A 21810-nucleotide genomic window follows, 5' to 3' on the forward strand; every position below is an offset into this window, starting at 1 on the left:
TCTTGCTGGATGGGACCGCGTCCCTAGCACCTTGTCCCGGGTGGCCTATCAGAACAGACTCTTGAGTACAGTGGAACCAAAGTTGGCTCGGTCTCTAGAGGCCAAATCCAACTTATAATGAGAAATGAAGGTATGGGGAGAAGCCCAAGTAGCTGCCGAACAAATCGAATCAATAGGCAGCCTGTCTTGGAAAGCTAAAGAAGTGGCTAAAGCTCTAGTTGAATGAGCCCTGGGTTTGGATGGCAACTGTTGATGTCTTGTCTCATACACTAGGGTAATCAAAGAAGTAAGCCATCTAGAGAGAGAGACTTTAGAGACTGGAAGGTCCATTCTACCTTCTGCATAAGAAACAAACAGTTGGTCAGATTTCCTGAATTGTTTGGTCCTGTCTAAATCGTACCTAAGTTGGCGATGAATATCTAAACAGTGTAACTTTTGTTCTGACCTATTAGAATAATTTGGGAAGAAAACAGGAAGCTCAATGGTTTGATTCAAATTTGCCAAAGAAGCTACTATGGGCAAAAAAGACGGGTTAGTACGCAAGGACACCCTGTCTTTATGAAATACTAGATAAGGGGGTCGACTACACAGAGCATGGAGTTCGGAGACTCTTCTAGCTGAGGTGATAGCTACTAAAAAGAGTGTCTTCCACGAAAGTAATTTTATAGAACATGAAGCCGCAGGTTCAAAGGGGGGAAGAATTAAGGATGCCAGAACCAAGTTGAGATCCCATTGAGGAGGAGGATCTCTGATGGTTGGTTTGAGTAGAAAGACTCCCTTTAAAAAGGCCTTGCAGAGTTTGTGAGACATGATAGAGGACTCTGAGATTCCAACATGAAAGTTCGAAATTGCAGCCAATTGAACTCTAATGGTAGATGGGGACGAACCTGCATGGAAAAGTTCGGCTAGAAAGTCTAGAACTGTTTGAATAGAAGCAGTGAAAGGATCTATATTCTTTGACTGCGCCCAATAGGAAAAACGTTTCCACTTTGTATGATAAATCTTCCGAGTGGAAGATTTATGAGAGGCAATCAAGATATCTCTAACTGAGTGAGATATCAAAGGAAGCCTGGCTAAGGTCGGAATTGGAGGAACCAAGCTGTGAGGTTCAGAGAGGGAAGGGAGTGGTGCATCTGACCCGACTGATGGGTCAAGAGGTCTGGAACTGGGTCCAGATGCCAAGGTTGTTCCAACAGATAACGGTGGAGAAAGGGGAACCAAATTTGTCGAGGCCAGTAAGGGGCAATGAGGATCATAGAAGCTTCCTGAGCGATGGCTTTCTGTATCAGCTGGGATATCAGTGGGAAGGGAAGAAAGGCATATAGAAGTCCCTGGGGCCAAACGTGCACTAGAGCGTCTCTGCTGGGATGGCCTGGTTGGGGAAAGAGGGTGAAAAAATCATCGCACTTGCTGTTTTGGGGAGTAGCGAAAAGGTCGCAGTAAGGCCTGCCCCACTTTCGAAAAACTTTCTCCAACACTGAATTGTTCAGAGACCACTCGTGAGGCATGAGAATAGCTCTGCTCAATTTGTCCGCAATCACATTGGACTTCCCGGGGATGTGCGTTGCTAACAGAAATCGCTGAGAAGACATCGCCCATTGCCATAGTCTGAGCGCCTCTCGACATAGGGGGTAAGACCTGGTTTCACCTTGTTTGTTGATGTACCACACTACAGACATGTTGTCTGTTTGTATTGCTATAGTTCCCTTGGGAAGAGAGTCTTGTAGGGCTTGCAATGCTAGAAGCACTGCTCTCATCTCTAGGACGTTTATGTGCAAGTGGCACTCGAACGGTTGCCACATGCCCTGGACTGTCCTGCCCGGGGCCCCCACCCGATCAGGGAGGCGTCCATTGTCACTGTAGCAACCGGAGGGGGAGGGACAAAAGGTCTCCCTAGGAGGAGCTGAGGAGATGTGATCCACCAAGAGAGATGACTCTTGCACGACTGAGTTATCCGAATAGGATGGGACATTGGAAGGCTTTGGTAAGACCATTGTGTGAAGAGCATCCATTGCAAAATCCTCATGTGGAAGCGAGCTAATGGTAGGAGAGGGATGGCCGCCGCCATAATCCCCAAGACTTTCAGGATCTGTCTGGCTTTGACTTTGTTGTTCTGCAACAGAAGAAAGACCTGTTTGTAAATGTCTGCTATCCTCTGCTCTGTGAGTCTGGCTGACATCTTGACTGTGTCTAGATTTGCGCCTATGAAAGTAATAACACGACAAGGCGACAAGACAGACTTTTCATAGTTTATTGAAATGCCTAATGCCTGACATGTGCGAAAGGTGTAGTCTCTGGCGAGGAGTAAAAGATGCTTGGTGGGGGCTGTAAGGAGCCAGTCGTCTAAATAAGGAAACACCTGGAATCCTTGACGTCTCAGATGAGAGGCTACCACTGCCATGCATTTGGTAAACACTCGGGGGGCTGTAGTGAGACCAAAGGGCAGGGCTCTGAATTGAAAATGACTGGTTCCCAGCCTGAAGCAGAGAAACCTCCTGGAGCGTCGATTCATCTTGATGTGATAGTACACGTCCTGGAGATCTATAGAGCACATCCAGCTGTCCCGTTCCAAAAGAGAAAGAATGGACTGCAGCGTGACCATCCGGAACTTTGTTTTCTTGATAAACTTGTTCAAGTTGCTGAGATCCAAAATGGGTCTCCAGTCCCCAGTTTTCTTTGGAACCAAAAAGAATTTGGAGTAGGTTCCGGATCCTACTTGGTCTGCTGGCACTGGTTGAATAGCTCTTTTTGCAAGCAGCTTTGAAATTTCTAATGCTGCTTGCTCTATTTGACTGGGTGGAATGTCTGGAAGGGATTTTTGGACAGCTTTGGAATGAAAAGGAAAGGGATTCTGTAGCCTTCGGAAATAATAGACTGTACCCACTTGTCTTGAGTTAAAGATAGCCAGGCTTTTGGGTACAATGACAACCTTCCCCCGACTGCCTCCGAAGGTGGACAGTCGGGCAACACCTCAGGGATGCTGAAAAGGCTTGTCAGAAAAGGATTCTTGACTGCCCTGATTCTGTGGGCCCCTTCTGCCTCTGGGACGGCATCTACCATTGTTGTTCCCCCCTCTGCCTCTAGAGGGGAATCGACTCTGTGCGTCAGGCAAGTCTCCTTGAGATTGTTTACGGAACCACATCTTTCCCCCCTTCTGACCTTTGGGGTAAGGTCTAGAAGGAGTAGAAAAACGGACTCCGATGGCAGAAAGAGTTTTGCCATCAGTCTCGCACCTAGTCAGGGTTTCCTTCACTTGAGGACCAAAGAGGGATGATCCATCAAAGGGGGAATTAGTGAAGGATGCCTTAAAGTGGTCCGCAAAATTACAAAGCCGCATCCAGGCGTGCCTACGCAAGGCTACACCTGTACCTGCTGCTCTACTTGCTCCATCAGCCGCATATGAAAGGAGGCGCATGGAGGAGTTGGTTATAGAATTAAGGGTAGCCAGCTGAGAGTTCATCCTATCCTGAAAACCCGCAGCTGTTGGGTCCTTCAACATCTCACTCGCTTCCTTGAGTAAGTCCCTCTGAAGTCGAGTAAAATGACACAGGTAATTCAGCGATCTCATAGTAAAGGTCACTGATGAGAACATCCGCTTCCCGTACCTGTCCATCAACCTAGACTCCTTGTTAGGAGGATGAACAGGCACCGAAGGATCAGCTAGCTCCTTCTTGGTAGCTGCAGCCACCACCATAGCATCAACAGAGATGCCTTTGGTCAGAAACTCTTTATCCTTGGGGGCCATGATGAACTTAGATGGTCTCCTGGGGGTGGGTTCCACTGAGTCAGGAGCCACCCAAGCCTTCTTTGCCACCACTTGCATAAGGGGATCAAAGGGAGGGGACACCCAGGAGGTGGAAGGGCGAGAGCCAAACGCCTCAAGGTACACTGATTCATCCTCTGAAGGGTTGAGGGCTGGCCAATTCCCCCTCTGTTTTAAGATTTCAAGGATGTCTGCAAAAGAGACATCTTCAGAGGGGGAACGAGGGGAACCTTCAGAATCCTCTAAATCAGTGTCAGAGGTGACAGACTCAGGGGAGTCAATGTGCTTCCTCTTACACTGCCTTTTCCTAGGGGGCTCTCCTGCAGGGTCAGGAGAGGCCTCGGAAGAGGAGGAGATCCCCACAGGGGAAACTTGAGGAGCTGGCTCTCTACGATCGGGGATGAGAGAGTGAGTCGAAATCACCGGAGGCACCATAGGGGGAGGGGCAGAAAGAACCGACTGGGGAGTAGAACCTGGTTCTAACACGCTCCTCATGACCTCAAAGGCACCCCTGTCAGGCAGAGCCGAAGGTCTCCGTTCCGAAAAACTGAAAACCTCCCCCGGCACCGACAGTGATGGCTCCGAGGCCGATGTCGGAGCTGAACTCACCAGCGCCGAAGCACCGAGATGGAGAGCGGGGTCGGACAAGGGTCCGATGCCACTCACCCCCTCGGAGCCGACGAGGGAAGTCCGGTGCCGAGATTCTTCCAAAGAAGACATCGGAGCCGACGACTTAACCGAAGACAAAATATCGGTTCCGACGCCACCCCAGTATCGGGTCCGAGCCACCCCGGCTCCGAACTCAAAAGAGTCAGAGGAGGAATAGATTGAGTGGTAGGAATAGGTCTCGACTGTTGAGTCGGACTTTGAAGCATCTGGGCTAATGCCTCGGACTTAAGAAGTTGACTCACTACTCTCTGAAGGTCATGGTCCGATAACCTGGAAGACCTAGAAGAGTGGGATCTATGGCTCCGTTCAGACAACAAGGGTGATGCTGGAGCCGAATGAACGGAGCCGATAGATGGAGATCGGGACCTCTTCCTGGATGTCGGTTCCGATAATAAAATCGGAGCCGACAGAGTAATGTCTTCCTCGGCTCCAGCCGGAGCCGAGGACACTGTCGGGGCTTGTATTCGAGTTTCATCGGCTCCGGCCGGAGCCGATGTTCGAATAGCTTTAGTGCCTCCAGAAGACGGCTCAGAGGCTGGAGCCGAAGGACTAGAAGGCTTCGAGGGTTTCCCCGATGACTGAGTCGATGGACCCTCAGGCTTAAGTAAGCCCCTTAAAATAAATTTATTTTTTCGCTCCTGCAGGACTCTAGGGCTGAAGCCATGGCAAACAGCACATGAGTCCTGCAGGTGCAAAGGTCCCAGGCAGTACACACAAGAAGTGTGACCGTCTGTCAGAGACATCTTCTGACAGCACGAGTCACACTTCTTAAAGCCTGAGACCTTTGATTCCTTAGACATATCTAAGGGAAAGTGTAACACACAAGCACTCACACACACACCGATTACACTTAGGGTTAAATTAACACTAATTTAAACAAATTATAGTAATAGTAATAAAATTCCCTATAAAACACAGTCACTCACTAGGAAGGGAGGGACTGGGCCTAGGGCCCGAGGGAAATTTTTTAAGATTTTGTGGAAAAAAGGGGGTGGAAAGTTAACGGGAATGGGATAAACTAATTTAACACTAACTATTTATAAGAAAAAATAATTTTAAGGGGAGAAAAGGCTAAGAAAACTAGTTCTTTACCAAAAAACTAACCTGAGCCGGTAGGAACACACCTCGATCGCTGTAGCGGAAAACGAGATCTGGGGAGTTACCGCCTAGCATTGTGGGATATAGGGGAGCCTCAAGCCGGTGAAACTAGCTCTCGAGCTTTTAGAGTGGCCGAGTCGAAGCCAAGGATCGGCTCCGAACCCATCCAGCAAGAATGAAGGCGAGATTGACAACTTAACATTGTCGGGTTTGTCCTCAGAGAAACCCTGTCTGGATAAAAAATGATAAAAGGTTCCACAGCCATGAGTGCCTGTAGCTCTGAGACTCGTCTTGCAGAGGCTATTGCTAGGAGCAGAGCTGTTTTCCACGATAAAAACTCTATAGTGGCTGGCTCAAAAGGAGGCAGGGTGAGTTTTTCCAAAACATAATTGAGGTTCCGTGCAGGTATTGGTGATCTCCTTGGAGGCTTTAAGTTTTTGGCTCCTCTGAGGTACTGCCTTAACAAGGGATGAGAAAAGATTGGTGGCTCTGTATTGTAATGAGCCGAAATGGCAGAGGCATGAATTTTAATTGATGAAAAGGATAGGCCTTTGTCCAGCATCTCAGTTAAGTATTGCAAAATCTGAGGAATATTTGGTACAGCTGTGACAATTCCTTGTGCCTGGTTCCAAGCACAGAATCTCTTCCATTTTTCAGCGTAAAATTTTCTGGTACTAAGCCTTCTGGCCTCCAAAATGACATTCATTACAGCTTTAGTGAGAGGCGCGTTTTGTATCACTACATTATCCACCATGCTGCCAGATTTAAGGTCTTTAGTTGGCTATGCAGGATCTGATTGTTTTGTTGGGATAGTAGATGAGGTATTTGAAGCAAGGTCCAAGCTGGGCATTGAGACAAGTTCCTTAGGATTGGGTACCAGTGCTGGCGGGGCCAGTCTGGGGCAATCAGTATCATCTTTGGCTTCTCTTGTCTGACCTTTAGGAGTACCTTGGGGAGGAGAGGCAGTGGAGGAAAGGCATATACTGCTAAGCTTTTCCAGCTGAAGGAGAGGGCGTCCACTTTCCATGCTTGTCTGTGATAAGTCCTTGTGCAGAATCTTTTTAGTTGGTAGTTGTGAGGAGAGGCAAATAGATCTATATCCAGGCATCCCCATTTCCTTGTTATCATGCTGAAGACTTGTGGATCCAATTTCCACTTGTGGGGATCCATGAGGTTTCTGCTTAGTTCGTCTGCCAGATTATTTATCTTTCCTGGCAGGAATTGTGCCTGCAGATGTACTTGGTAAGTCAATGCTGTGTCCCACAGAGTCATGGCTAGTCTGCAAAGGGGGTAAGAATGAGTGCCTCCCTGCTTGTTTATATACCACATGACTGTGGTGTTGTCTGTCTTTATCAGTAGTTGTCCCGGATGAAGTAGGTCCTTGAAGGCTGTCAGGGCATTCTGAACAGCTAGCATCTCTTTTTGATTGATATGTAGATGCATTTGGTTTGCGGACCATGTGCCTTGAATACATCTTCCTGCCATGTGGGCCCCCCAGGCATAATCTGATGCATACGTTGTTAATGTCTGCCTGGCTGGGGGTAAAGTGAATGGCTGTCCCTTGTTCTGGTGTCAAGCCTTCGCCCACCAACGAAACTCCTGTTGCAGGCAGGGAATGATGGTAATTATTGTTTCCAGGCTGTGGCAATGTTGAGTCCAAACACTTTTTAGGTACCATTGAAGTTTCCTCATATGCAGTCTCGCATATGGAATTAGTAGAATGCAGAATGCCATGAAGCCCAAAGCCTGCAGAATTTTTCTTGCAGATAACTGGGTCTTTGTTGCCAACAGGTTGAAATAGGTAGTCAGTTGCCTTTGTTTGTCTGGCATGAGATAAGCCATCTGGGCAGTTGTATTTAAGCTTGCACCCAGGAATATTATCTCTTGAGAGGGTACTAGTTTTGATTTCTTTTCGTTGACTGTGTACCCTAGGCCTGTTAGAAATCTCTTTACAAACGCCAGATGATGTAGTAGAATGTCCTTGTTCTCTGCTTGAATGAGGCAGTCGTCCAAGTAAGGATATATTTGTATTCCTCTTTGTCTGCAGAATGCAATTACTGGTGCTAGGTACTTTGTGAAGACTCAGGGTGCAGTAGATAAGCCAAAAGGCAGTGCAGAGAATTGGTAGTGCATTGAGCCAGCTTTGAATCTGAGGTATCTTCTGCAAGTTTGTCTGACTGGGACATGCAGGTATGCCTCTTTTAGGTCTAAAGTCACAAGCCAAGCCTTCTTGCCCAGCATGGGCAGAAGTTGCTGTAGAGTCAACATTTTGAATTTTGGTATATCCAGAAATGTGTTTACAATAGATAGGTCCAGTATTGGTCTCCAGGTCTTGTCCTTTCTTGGTACCAAGAATAGTCTTGAATAAAATCCTTGTCCCTGCTCTTGCTCTGGTACTTGTTGAATGGACCTCATGTCCATGAGGGATGAGACTTGCTTTTGTGCCTCTGCCCATTGATGTTTTGGCAGGTCTGGCCGATCTTTTGTCCTTGGCAGGGTATGGAAGTGAAACTTGTAGCCTGGTGACACTATGTATAGGACCCATTTGTCCTGGGTTATTATGTGCCAGTTTTGAGAAAAAAGTGCTAGTTTTCCCCCTAAAGGTGCTGCCAGAAGATAAGTGCTTGGTGCAGGCAGGGGGATGTCATTGGGACTGTTTCCTGTATGGTTGTGATTTGTCTTCTCCACTTTTGGAGGTAGAAGCACCCCATTGTTTAGACCTGTACGAACCTTGGGGCTGGGATCTGCCTCTTGGGTGTCTGTATCTGCCCCTTTGTGGTCTGTCTGACACTGGAAAGGACCAATTCTTTGTTGGCCAGTGTCTGCTAAATCTTGGAGGCTGAACCTGTAAGAAATCCTTAACCGTTTGCATAGATTTAGCTTTGTCCTCCATTTTCTTTAACACCTCTTCTGCTTTAACACCAAACAAAGTATCATGCTGTAATGGGGCATCTAATAATTTTGGTTTGACATGATCAGGCAGACTTTGTTCCTTTAACCAAGCATGCCTCCTGATGACAGAACCCGTAACAGCGGCTCTGCAGGAGGCCTCCAAAGAATCAAAACCACATTGCAAAGTATGCTTTCCAACTTGTTCAGCTCCATGCAATAAATCCTGCATTTCTTTGTTTTCTGCACATTCAGAATTTGTCAACATTTTCTGTCTAAGTAGTGACATAATATATTGCTGATATTTGAGCATATGAAACTGACAATTTAAAGCCCTTATAGCCAAGGTAGCGGAAGTATAAATCTTTTTTCCCCATCTGTCCAATGCCCTAGAATCCCTGTCAGAGGGGGTAGGGTTTTTTGCAGCAGAAGCCTTGACCCCTTTGGGACCCTGAGAGATGGTTTCTGGGTCAGCAAGCAGGGTTTTTGAAAAGGAATTTATGAGAGTCAGGGACCCTGTAGTACCTGTCCGGCTTAACAGGAGCTGGAGGTAAGGAGTCAGGGGTCAGACTGGACTCTGAAAATACATCATCAACAATGTCTAACACAGGTGGAATAGCTAGGGGCCTGTGTTGTGGTAGTAAAAGGAAGTCTCTGAGCCTTTTCTTAGATTCTGAAAAATCTTGGCTCTCCCAGTGGAAATGCTCCCTCATGGTATGCAAGGTTTCCCCAAAAGAGTAATCCTCAGGAGGAGAGGCTGAAGGGATAGATTCTTCAGCATCAGAATCCTCATAGGGAGGAAGAGAGTATTCCTGATCAAAAGAGGAATCAGATGAAATGGAAACCTGACCTGAAGATTCATATTCTGTCTCTTTTCTAGGCCTTTTATCAGGAGGGGGATGGGAACCCCTGATCAAAGTAATTAAGTCTTCGGCCATTTTGAGCATCTGTTTTTTGGGCATGGAGGCCTGTCCATGAGGCTGTTGTACTTGTTTCTTTGTCTTTAAGGGTGCTTTAGTCTTTGCCTTTGAAGCTGAAGTCGTTTTAATGTATAATTGAGTTGGTCTGAAAACACCCTCAGAAGCCGATGCCTGCTCAGCGGCTCCGGACCCATCTGAGGGAATAGTCTCTGAAGGTCCAATACCTTGACCTTCCAGCAGCCTAGGCGACTCCACGTGGGAGTCGGTAGTGGCCTGCGGGTCTAAAGTAGCGGGCGTCAGGGGCTGTGAAGGCGCCTCACTGAGAACCGGCGACTCGCTTAGAAGAAGCCTCGTCGTCGGTTTTGGACCTCGGATGCCTGTCCTTTTCTTTTTCTTTGCGTTTCTTGTGAATTCCGGTAGTTGGATGGCTATCCGACGACATGGTATAATTAAATCTTCTGCCAAAATTGTGTAATGTAAAATCGTACCAATGCTTAATAGTGCATTGGTTAAATCTAGCACAAAACCGACAACTAGCAACGTCGTGGTCAGGGCCTAGGCAAGGAATACAGTAAGAATGAAAGTCCTTATGAAGTATTTGCTTCCCACAAGAAATACAATTATTACCTTTTTCTGACATCGGTCTGGAGCAAGAAAAAAGTTTCCCCAACGGGGTACTTAACTTTTAATGAAGACTTCAGATCTGAAATTCGAACACAAAAATCTCAGGAGTCGGCCGACCGGCACTTGTGAACTGCTTATGCTTCGGGCACCACACGGCAAGAAAGACTGAAGAAAATGGTGTCGGCTGCATCTTTTATACCTCTGATGACCTGATGTCAGGGAAGGGGCGACAGCAGCCAACGCAGGACCCAAGGACTTTGGAATTCAGGCCAACTGTGGGTAGCCTGCCAGCAGGATAACCCACGTGTAATGACTGCAACAGTGAAACATGAAGAACATCTGTGATTTAGATGTAGAGGGGAGGGAGAGTGATGGGTGAATGCGGGAAGATGATCGCTAAGAGAGTCTGGAAGGGTACCGCTGTCAGAGATAGCATGGGGGTGAGAAACTAGAATCCACTCTAGAGTGCTACAACAGGAGCTGTCCTTAGAGGGTCTAGTAGGTGAGTTAATTAGCTGGCAGAAGTTATATAGGTTTAAATTTTGGGAGGTTGTGTGTGATTGAATGGTAGCCCAATTAATATTAACATCACCCAGGATTATGGTTTCATTTTTTTATGTTATTTGAAAACCAGGAAAGGATATCCTCAAGAATAGGGATGTTATTGCAGGGAGGAATATATAGGGCAGCAATACATATGTTTTTGTGTTTATTTATCTTTGGGAGGGCTAGGGTTAGCTCGGTAGTATCAAAGAGGGGTATGGCCTTAGTATAGAGTGTCACAGATAAGGAGGAAGAGAAAAGAAGAGCTACTCCCCCACCTTTCTTGTGGGTTCTGTCATGTCTTATGATAGTATAGTTAGGAGGAGTAATTTCAGGGTCAGTTACATAAGGTTTTATCCATGTTTTGGAGACAGAGAGAATGTCAGGGTGGTTGTGGAGGAGCCAGGCGTGGAAGTTGGGTATTTTGTTGCATAAGCTTTGGGCATTTAGTGTTGCAAAAAGAAGAGATTTAAGTGGGGGGAGACTGGGTGATAGGGTGGGCTGGTCAGTTGAGTGGCAGGGGGTCCAGGGTTTGGATGGATATTGTCAGAGAGGAGCATAGAGATAAATTGAAGTAGGTGGGAGAAAAGGAATTTAGAGTGTTTAGTAATTTGATTTGGGACAAGGAGGGAAGTGAGGTTGGGAGTGACTGGAAAGGGGGGAGAGGAACTGTTAATGAGAATGAGTCGCTTTGAAAAAAGAAGAATTTTGTTGAAATTGTAGGGATAGGGAAAATGAGGTATGTGGGGGGTGACTCATGCTGATGGTAAGAAAAGGTAATATGGAAAGGAGGTAGGAACAGGAGAGGAGGAGTGGAAGAAGTATTAGGGTAAGAATGTGTGTAGGCTTACGTTGCATAATGGTGTTTATGGGAAGAAGACTTAATGTCTGGGGTATAAAAGGTAAAAAAATGTTGTCTAATTGGAAGGAATAGTGAGATGAGTAGTGGTAGGTTGGGGGGAAATGGAGGAGGGTGGAGTTTAATTGGAAATGGGTTAGGTAATAGGAGAGAGATGTAAAGATGGGTGGGGAGAAATGTGATAGAGGTAGAGGTGTAGTTCGATGGATTGGAGTGGGAGTGGTTTTGGAGAGTATAAGTGTAGATGTGCTGGGGTGGGTGAGAAATGGGGGCAGGTAAGGGAGCGGAGTGAGCACGAAGGGTGACCGGAGTGGGTAGAGCCGTGGAGGAGGAGGGACAAATCATAAAGAAAAAAATAATCAGTGGTTTGGAGTCTAACAATGCAGCAAAGGTACAAGAAAACATCTTGGTAAGTGACAGCTGAAGATGTTTTCTTTCACTTTTTTCTTTTTTGTAAGCCTTTATTTTTAATTTATTTAATTAATTAGAAAGTTGCCCGAGATACAGTAAGGAAGGCATTGGATTGTCCTAGTGCTATCTTGTAGAGAAGAGAAAGCCCAGGGCATACAGAGAGAGAGAGAGAGAGAGACAGAGAAGTTAAGAGTGGATGTACAGACTAAGACAGGACTGGGGAAATGCTATCAATATGATTAGTGGATAGGGCTATACTTGCGAGGAGTGGGTATAAGCTGTGGGTGAATGCTGCCACCTAGTGGTGAAAAAATAAGAATTTTTAACAACTCTATTAAAAAGTGGGCAGGGGAGAGATATAATATAGTAGGGGAGAGAGGGAAAGGAAGATACAGACTGCAGCAGGCTGCAATAGTACACGCCACGGATGCAAGACACAAATAACTACAATGATTAAATAAGCATGTATTATTAAAAATAACCACATACATGCTGTCGAAACTTTGATAGGGAAGCAAAGCAGATTGCTGACTGTGCTGAAGGAGCCTAGGGTTTAGGCAGTCCCAGGACATCTTCCTTAGGAGAGGTGGTTTCTTGCTGTGATCAAAGCATATAGCCCCCAATGTTTAGAGAGATAGAGACTTCCTTATCTAGGAAGATATGTTCCAGCTGCCAAGCTAATGAAAATACTCCACCCCATCTGTAAGAGAGAAAGGGAATATACACAGAGAAACGTGGAATGCTTAGACTGCCTTTCCATGATATCACACCATTTGCTTGGCCTAATTTATAATGAATGTCTTGCACTAAGAGACCTAACATGGGGGAAAGGCCCTATACAATATATAAGGCACATACAGATCTACCCAGCTTGGGGGAAAGGCTTTACACAATATATATGGCACATATAGATCTAACAGGAAAACATAGTAAACAGTATGTATTTCTAAAAATATAACTAATTAGGAACCTATACAGGATGGCCACCCAAAGCCCAGGCAGAAATCCTTTTCCTCCATTTATGGGGTATTTGGGACTGCTACAAAATAATGGATAACGTGCATTCAAACTGGCCAGATTTGGGCTCAGTTTGTGAACACAGAGGGGAAAGCAAGAAAAGAGATACCATGAAACAGATGGAAGGCTGTGCTGTTAGGTAACATAGGGCTTGTGTACAAGACTATATAGAACAACAGGGCAGTAGCAAAAGAATATTGTCTAGCCACTGGGTGAAGAAGTTATGAGAAAGCATCTCTAATAACAATAAACTGGTTCCGGACCTGGAGCTTGGTAGGCTACCTCTCCAAATGACCAAAATATAAAGACCACCAGATGAGGATTCTCTATAGATGGTATCATACTTGACCAAACAGCACAGGATAAAGTTAAAAGCAGATTACAGGTGTTGTAGATGTAAGGCTTGGGAAGCTGGTACCTTATACATTTAATAGGGATGCCCAAAAGTCCAACCTATATGCGACTGATTGTCATCTATCGTTTACAGCACATACAGGATAACCACCAACTTAGACTGAAAATTTTGGAGCCTAAGGATTTTGTCTAAGGCTCATCCTAAGAGAAATGTTATCTTTGTGACACTCTGGATTCCAGCTAGTGCAGCAAAACTTCTCTGTGCTCAAACCTGGAAGCAGGGAAGTATTCCATCGTGTTCTATCATGTGACATCATACTCGCTGTTGGATCAGTGCTTAAACACGCAAATAAGTAACATCATTTAGAAGCAGGGAAGTACTCCATCGTGTTCTGTCATGTGACATCATACTCGCTGTTGGATCAGTGCTTAAACACGCAAATAAGTAACATCATTTAGAAGCAGGGAAGTACTCCATCGTGTTCTATCATGTTACATCATACTCGCTGTTGGATCAGTGCTTAAACACGCAAATAAGTAACATCATTTAGAAGCAGGGAAGTACTCCATCGTGTTCTGTCATGTGACATCATACTCGCTGTTGGATCAGTGCTTAAACACGCAAATAAGTAACATCATTTAGAAGCAGGGAAGTACTCCATCGTGTTCTATCATGTTACATCATACTCGCTGTTGGATCAGTGCTTAAACACGCAAATAAGTAACATAATTTATGCTTTCAAAGACACTGGTTATAGATCACGTACTCCGCACTGTTGCCAACTGTTTAAAGATGAATACTAGGGGCTAAAGAGAGTCATAAGCAACTTCACAATAAGGGACAGAATAAGGGGATAGAAGTGATAAGATGAATGTTTAACAGGGGGTGTTAGGCAATGTAAGAATTTTGTAACTGGGGCTGACCAAATATTGTTGATAGTTATTGAGTGTTCATAGGTTCATAGGTTCATACTAGGCTATCTGCCCTAGGGCATTTATAAGCCTAGCCAGAGTGTGTTTGGCTTTCGCCACCCATTTTAAATTAATTTTGCTATGCATTTTTTGAGGTTAGTATACTGTGCCTCTGTCTAACTGTGACACAAAAGTGATACCCGGGGTAAACCTACGATCTCCCATCCACTCATCAAGATTCCTCTTGAAGAGAGTCAATGTGGGACTCTGCCTAACCTGGACTGGGATTTTATTCCAGAGTGAAGGGAGCCTCTAGGTTATGAATCTGTCCCTCCAGCATGTCCTATTTATTTCAATGCTGAGGTTCAAGTCTCTCGAGTGCGTAGCTCGATGAGATTTGGATTTTCTGAGGTGCAGCATGTCCATTAATTCTGGGTTGGACATGGCTTTATACATCAGGCACAGATCGCCTCTGAGCAGGCGGTATGCCACTGAGTAGAGCTGGAGTTTCTTTAACCGGGCAGCATATGGCATTTGTTTGAGCCCTTTGATCCTCTTGGTGAGGTACTTTTGGGGTCTTTCCAGTTGCTGCAGGTGTCTGGTAAGGTACATCCCAAAAGGGGCATTGTACTCAATTATGGGCCTGATGAGGGATGAGTAAAGAGGTATGATGACCTCCCCTGATCTAGATGTGAATCCCTTCATGATTAGGTGGGCTATATAAAATGTTTTTCTAACCACTTTGGCCACGTGGTTGTCAAATGAGAGATTGCTATCAACTTGGGTCCCCAGGTCCCTAATGACTTCTTCTGTACTTAATGGATTACCACCTATGTGGTAATTTGTGGGCACTTTGTTTTTGCCAAAGGGGATGACTATACACTTTTGGCGTTTAGCTTGAGGCCATGGCTCTGGCACCAGTTGTCTGTTTCTATGAGGCCCTTTTGGAGGATGCTTGTGTCGGCTGGAGAGTTGATTATGGCACCCAGTTTGCAGTCATCTGCGAACTTGGTCAGCCACAGTCCTTCTGTGTTGGCCTGTACCGCTGACAAATATATACCGAACAAGAGAGGTCCCAGGACTGAGCCTTGTGGGACGCCACTTGTAACTGGTTTGGAGTCTGACATGGCTCCAGCAATTCTAACCATGTGGGTTCTGTCCTTGAGCCAGTTTGCAACCCATCTAGTGACATAGGGGTTTATATTTAAGCTGGTGAGCTTATCTATAATGCCCGAGTGGGGTATTGTATCGAAGGCTTTTGCGAGGTCCAGGTAGGCTGTGTGGACCATGGCCTTGGTGACTGTTTCAAAGAAATCGACCAGGTTTAAGAGGCAGGATCTGCCCTTAACAAAGCCAAACTGGGTAGGATCCAGTGTCTGTAGGTCCCCAATATCTTTATTTATGAGGTCCATGATGATCCTTTCCATAGCTTTGCAGACCAAGCTAGTCAGGCTTATGGGGCGATAGTTTCCAGGATCCGTTGAGGCACCACCTTTGTGGAGAGGGACCACTGTTGCTGTACGCCACTCTTTGGGTACATATCCTGTAGTAAGGCTAAGATTGAACAGTAGTTTTATGTTTGGGTTTAGCTCTTCTTGGAGTTCATGTAGGACGCAGCCGGGACACCATCTGGTCCCATTGATGCTGTGTTTTTGCTTTGGAGAGGGCGGCTCTTACCTGAGCATCTGAGATGTCAGGGGCAGCACTCTGTTGGGATAGATATTTGCCCTTTTGGTGGGGAGAGGGGAGAAGTTTGCACTGAACCTGTCAGCTAGGATGTTGGCAATGTCTGTGGGCTCTGTGTATTTTTTGTCATTTTGGACTAATTCTGAGCATATCTGGGAACTCCCACCCAGGTTCCTAACATAACTAAAGAAAGCCTTGTGATTATCCTTAGTGTCCTGTGCAATTTTTCTCTCGAAGCTGGCCTTAGACGATTTTATGAGTGCCCGTAGTTTTTTGCTAATACTGATTAGAGATGCCTTCCCTTTTTGGGATTTTGCTCTATCATGTAGTAGCTTCCTCCTTGTATTGTATAGTTTGTTTATGGCTGGCATCCACCAGACAGGACGTCTGCCTTTGGAGGATTGGGTCTTGGTTTTATTTGGGATTGCATGATCCATGCATTCCTGAAGGTGTTCATAGAATGCGTTTATAAAGGATTCTGCAGTCTGGGCCGTATTTTCCACAGGCCCGGGGGCTTTGAAGGATTTCGCCTCGGTTTTGAGGCGTGTGAAATTTGCTTTAGAGAAGTTTTTCACTGTGGTTTCCTGGGCAGGGGGTGGGGTCGGGATGTGAATATCCAGTGAGATTAGTTTATGGTCTGATCTTACCAGTGAGGGATACACTTCTGGTCTGGAGCATAGTGTCCCCATGTTGGTGATGATCAGGTCCAGTATGTTTTCCCCTCTTGTGGGAGTGGTAACAAGTTTTTGCTTGCTTGTTTCTTGTTTTTTTTCTGATTGTACTTTTGTTGTTTTCCTTTAAAGTCAATAAAATGCATATTAGAAAAAGAAAAAAAGGCCAAAGCCACACAATAATAGTGAATGTCGAATATCACTTCTCTCTTTTAAACTTCTTTTTTTTGAAGGGGGCAAGCTAACCCCCCCAACCTTATATATACCAACTCTGAGATTGCCATATCTCAGAGAATAATGAATATTCTGAGAAACAGCAATCTCGGGATTAGTACATGTAAATCTGCATTTTCAGTTATTCAGTATCAGTATTTTAGTACTCGCAATTATGAGTCTCACCATTGGAAAATGTTACCAAATTTATTTCTCTCTTTTGGTATCGATTCTATTTATCCAAAAAGACAGGCAAGAATGTTTTCTTTCATTTTCAGCTTACCCTTTCACTGGTCTTCCTAGTTCACTAGAATGTTTCAGTTCCCTGTAATACTGCTGGATGAGCTTTTTGTCTGTTAACCTCTGGTCACTGTCACACTCTGTGTAACCGTTAAACTATCATGTACCTTGTAACTGAACTTGAAATGCATATCGCACTGACACATATCTGGAATCTTGCTCATTCTTGTCAAATACTCAGCTGTGAACAAATAAACAAGGGAATTCATTTAATTTAAAACTAGGATCCACTAATTACAGGGGAATCATACTTAAAAATTGAAATAAAAAATATGTTTTTTATCGCATTTTCAGCTTTCTGGCAATACTAATATTCACACATCAGTCTAACTGGTTGTTATTTTCCAGTTTTTGCTTTGTACCACTGTAGCCTACAGGTGGGCTACGATGATGTGTGATTTTACTTTGCAGCCAAGAGTTTTCACTCCCTGATGTGATTTTGTGGTATACTGTCAGCTGCACATTAGTGAAAATAATATTTACTGTGGTAATATCTCCATACCAACTTGCATTTTTATGTAACATTTTTATCTATTGTCTCTGGCACAGGTGTTTGTCGTTTACAGTTTATCCTCATGATTTCTATTACTGATCATCCTGGTTTTAGCATTTTACATCTGGTCGCTGGGCTTGAAAGAGTGATATTTTTTAGGACTCAGACTTGTAGTTCCAAGCCAAATTTTCTACTTGCTCTGTGAAATTAACCACATGTAGCTGGCGACACAAATAAAATGAAGGCGTGTACATTTAGTTCCATGTCTTAAAAACTGTTATTGATCCTGTAGTTAGAATCACTGAGCAGCCTAATTTTACTGTTTCCTAATTTTGTAAAAGTCTGAGATGCAGCTGCCCCCTCTAACCTTCACAATGTCACAGATTATGTGTCAAATGCAAGATGAAAGAAGTGCAATATTTCAGAGTAATACTGGTGTTCAGACAAACAGTTATATTTTCTTTTTATGCGATACATTTGGGGTGGGACTGAGGGAAACAGAAAGTAAATCAGTATAAGAAAAGCTTGACTTTTGTGTGGAGGTGTGCACTGCTTTGGTACTACATTATCAATCCCAATATTTATAGAGGAATCCTGTAAAAAGTACAACTGAAATATAACATTAAACACAGAAAATTCCCAGCCAGTCTTAATTAACCAGTTCTGGACACATATTCTTCCCTACAGTAGAGACAGCGGTAATCTCAGCTCTTTGCTTCTACTTACTTTCTTTGAAACGAACGATCTGGAAGTTCTTGACAGAAGACTGTGTCACTCGCCCATGAAAGTTCAAAATAAAGGAGTTTGTTGCAGGGTTCCAGACAGGATTTTTAGTGTGCAGAATGGAAATGTTGTGCAGATCATTGTTCTGATAACGCATCAACAAAGTCTCATGTTCCTGTGAAGATTAAAATACAGATATTATATACCAGAGTTAGCTGAAAAGTGGGCATTCAGTTTTAAGAGTATTACATTCAGGTGTGGGATTCATCTTTATTTGCAATTTTTGCTCAAAATATTTTCCATTTTATTTGTTTCATTTATCTATTACATACTCATCATTTCTTACCCAGACAGATGGTCTGTTTCATAGACCCTTTCCAACCATGACTCAGGAGAAACACAATAGTAAAGAACAAAAAAGTTAATGTATTGACAACAGCACACAGTTTGCACAATTAGGCATTTAATATTACATTTTTGTGGGCACTGTGGCAAGTTATAAAAGTAGCAGCCTGAGGTATGAGTCCTGTATCAAGTGAGAGAGTTTCCAGTAACAAGCAGGAATACAGGAGGCATAAATTGTATTTTTTCAAGGACCATGGTAGTTGATAGTGCAGTAAATCCAGTGACCGTTTGATCTGTGTAATGGGGTACAAAATGGATAACAAATTGGAAGTAATTATTAAAAAGTTAGAAACCATTTGCTCCAAGATAAGGGGCAAACAGCAAGCGCTAGTAGCAATGAAACTTGATGGAGCAGTGATTAAATAAGGCAGCATCATTACTAATGAAATTAGAAGATACAGCCAGATACCAGGAGAAAAGGCTATATGCACTGAAGGGTACATTAGTATCTGAACCACAGAGGCTGGAAGGAGGTGAGAACAATTCCCAGCATAAATATGCCCACATTATTGGTGTGAGTCAGGGAATTAAACAGAAAGACATTAACAATCTGATTCAAAAATGGATATATTCCATAATTAAAAAAAATCAGGTCTTGATCAGCACAACTCTCAATTTTTTAGCACAAGAAATCAAGACAAAGATAAAATGAATGGGGGATCAAAGATCCAAGAAGAGGGAGACATTTTAAATATTGCTATTATAAAGTTTAAAATTTGCTAGGGTAACACATTTGTGTTAACATGCATTTTCTAAAGGTTATGAAGTCTGAAAGTCAGATGTCTGTCATTATTTACTGGCTTCAGTCCTCAATGATTTACCAGAAAACCACAAATTTTATAAGGAACAGAACAAAAATATGAGGTAGAAATCTGAACATTCTGCAAAATTCTCGACAGCTGAGGGGAATGACCAGAAGACTGATCACATATGCATGTAGTGTGGACAAAGTGACAGATTCTCAGCAGAAGCCAATATATGTGATGATTTAATTCCTCAACGTCTCCACTAGAGAATGGGCAATCCACGAAGTGGCAATGCAGGAAGACCTACTAAAAGTGGTACAGCGACTGCAGATGGTGGAGGACTCTACTCCTGGCTCATATACAAGCAGAAAGAAAGATATCTGCATTTGTGACCGGCAAGGACAATGGTAAAACTGTGGTAACTAGCAACAGTCATGTGACTTGGCAGGAGAATGTGCATCAATGCAGATTTATGGGAAAACCTGCTGATTTACACAAAAATACAATACAATGCACTAGGGTCAAGACAGACCAAGGCCACACAACACCAGGAGAGGAGAGGAAGTTTGATCCATATTCACCCACAGGAGACGTCCCAGCTGGATGATGAGCCAGTAGTGAAGCAGCAACAGGATTGTGCACCTTAGTAGGCCCCAGTGAAGTATTCCAGCAGCTAGTGGTCAGAAAAGAAAGTGGATAAGGGAATGCTAGTGAGGAATATAGGTCACCTTTAAAGGATATAACCCAACACAGAGGATTGTGGGACAGCTAGGAAGAGGGAATGTTGGATGAAGGGGACTGGAATAGCCATCAGAATTGTGACCTCGGAATGTTGTAGCAAAAGCTGGACAGGTAGCGTATCCTAAAAATAAGAGAGAACACCAAGAATCTGTTACAAAGTGGACGGCACAAAACCTGCATGTACAGAAGGGAGCACAGAGAGTCAACAAGCCAGAATCTGAAAATGTAAGTATGATTGGGGGCTGTTAAGGGAGAAATGCAAGGTAAGTTCACTTATATGCTGCAAGCCAGAATCTGAAAATGTAAGTATGATTGGGGGCTGTTAAGGGAGAAATGCAAGGTAAGTTCACTTATATGCTGCTTATATATTTTTTTTTCCAGCACAGCTGAGCTTGTGGACAATGAAGAAAGATGTGATTATGCGCTGCAAGTAATGGTGATTCAATAAGGTGGAGGAAGAAAGAGTGTTAGAAAGTAAAACCTCAGAGGTGTGGGTGATACCCGGTTCATTACCAGACGGGTTACTAAGGAAATGGCTTTTGATGCTGTCATCGTTTTTGGACTGGAGGACTGAAACTTAAAGGACACTGGCCATATGTGATATCCAAAGGTTCCTAGTGAAGTATTTACATATGTTTCTCTATCGTTTTGTATCAATTGTCAAGGAGCATTATGGGTCTCTTTGTAAAGTTTGTGGTATTTGATGTATAAGTACTAAGAGGAAACCTAGATTAATATGTTTTCATGATATAACATTTAGTGTAGGTTGGGGAAGTGCCTATGTGTAAGAAAAGGAATAATAAATCTGTTGAGACATGGAGAAGGGGAGATGGCTATGAACATATCTGTAGGAGTAATATTTATGGATTCAAAAGACAAGGGGGAAGTGATTCAAACTCAGATTGCCCGTGAAGAGACTATAACTTAGTAGCTTGTAAAAGACTATTTTATGGCAAAGGTTTGGCAGTTATTCAGACGGGGAATTTGGGATTTGCAGGCTAGATAAGGTATCAGCTTCTCTTCTCTTCATGCTACTTTTACCTTTGACAGGACATGGTTAACTACCTGGGGGAGGGGTGCTCTATTTATTTATTTTGGGTTAGATGCTACATCACGTAAAGAAAACAAAGGTTAACTATGGAACAGCAGAGGACTGAAAGTATCTGTAGGTGCGACAGAATGTGAATTCAGTTTAGGTAAATTTAGAGTGAGAGAGAAAGTACTTTAGGGAAAGGATTAGGATAGGAAGACAGAAGAAAGTCAGAGTATAAGTTAGGGTGGCAGGAGTGGATGTAACCAACAGACTGGGCTGTAAGTGTTGCCGATCCTTGGTGGCCTACATCAGTTGTGACTTACAATTATGGGGTGATGAGATGCACTAGTATCCCAGGCTGGCATACCCAAGGGGCAATGCAACCTACCTCAAGAACATCAGTATGTAGGCCAGATGCATGCTGGGATTAGGGTGAACACATCACACGTCATTGGGATAAATTATCAGATTAACAGACACAGAATTTTAGTTACATTATAAAGATAGTAACCAGAGGTGATATACCTGCATGGAGGTGTAGCAGTGTAGAAATTTACCATAATTATAGCTGTTAGATTATTTTCACTCTTGAAGTATTACTACCTTTTGGGACATTGTGCTGCTGAACGTGTAACACAATTTTCAGAGCTTTACTATCTTTTTCCCACATGTGATATGTCAGATATCAGGTCATGCTGTCTTTAGTTCCTTCTAGCCACAGAAGCACTGAGGTCTGGTAG

Source organism: Protopterus annectens, chromosome 17.part0 (assembly GCF_019279795.1).
Source record: "Protopterus annectens isolate FY-2018-M chromosome 17.part0, PAN1.0, whole genome shotgun sequence".
NCBI lineage: Eukaryota > Metazoa > Chordata > Ceratodontiformes > Protopteridae > Protopterus > Protopterus annectens.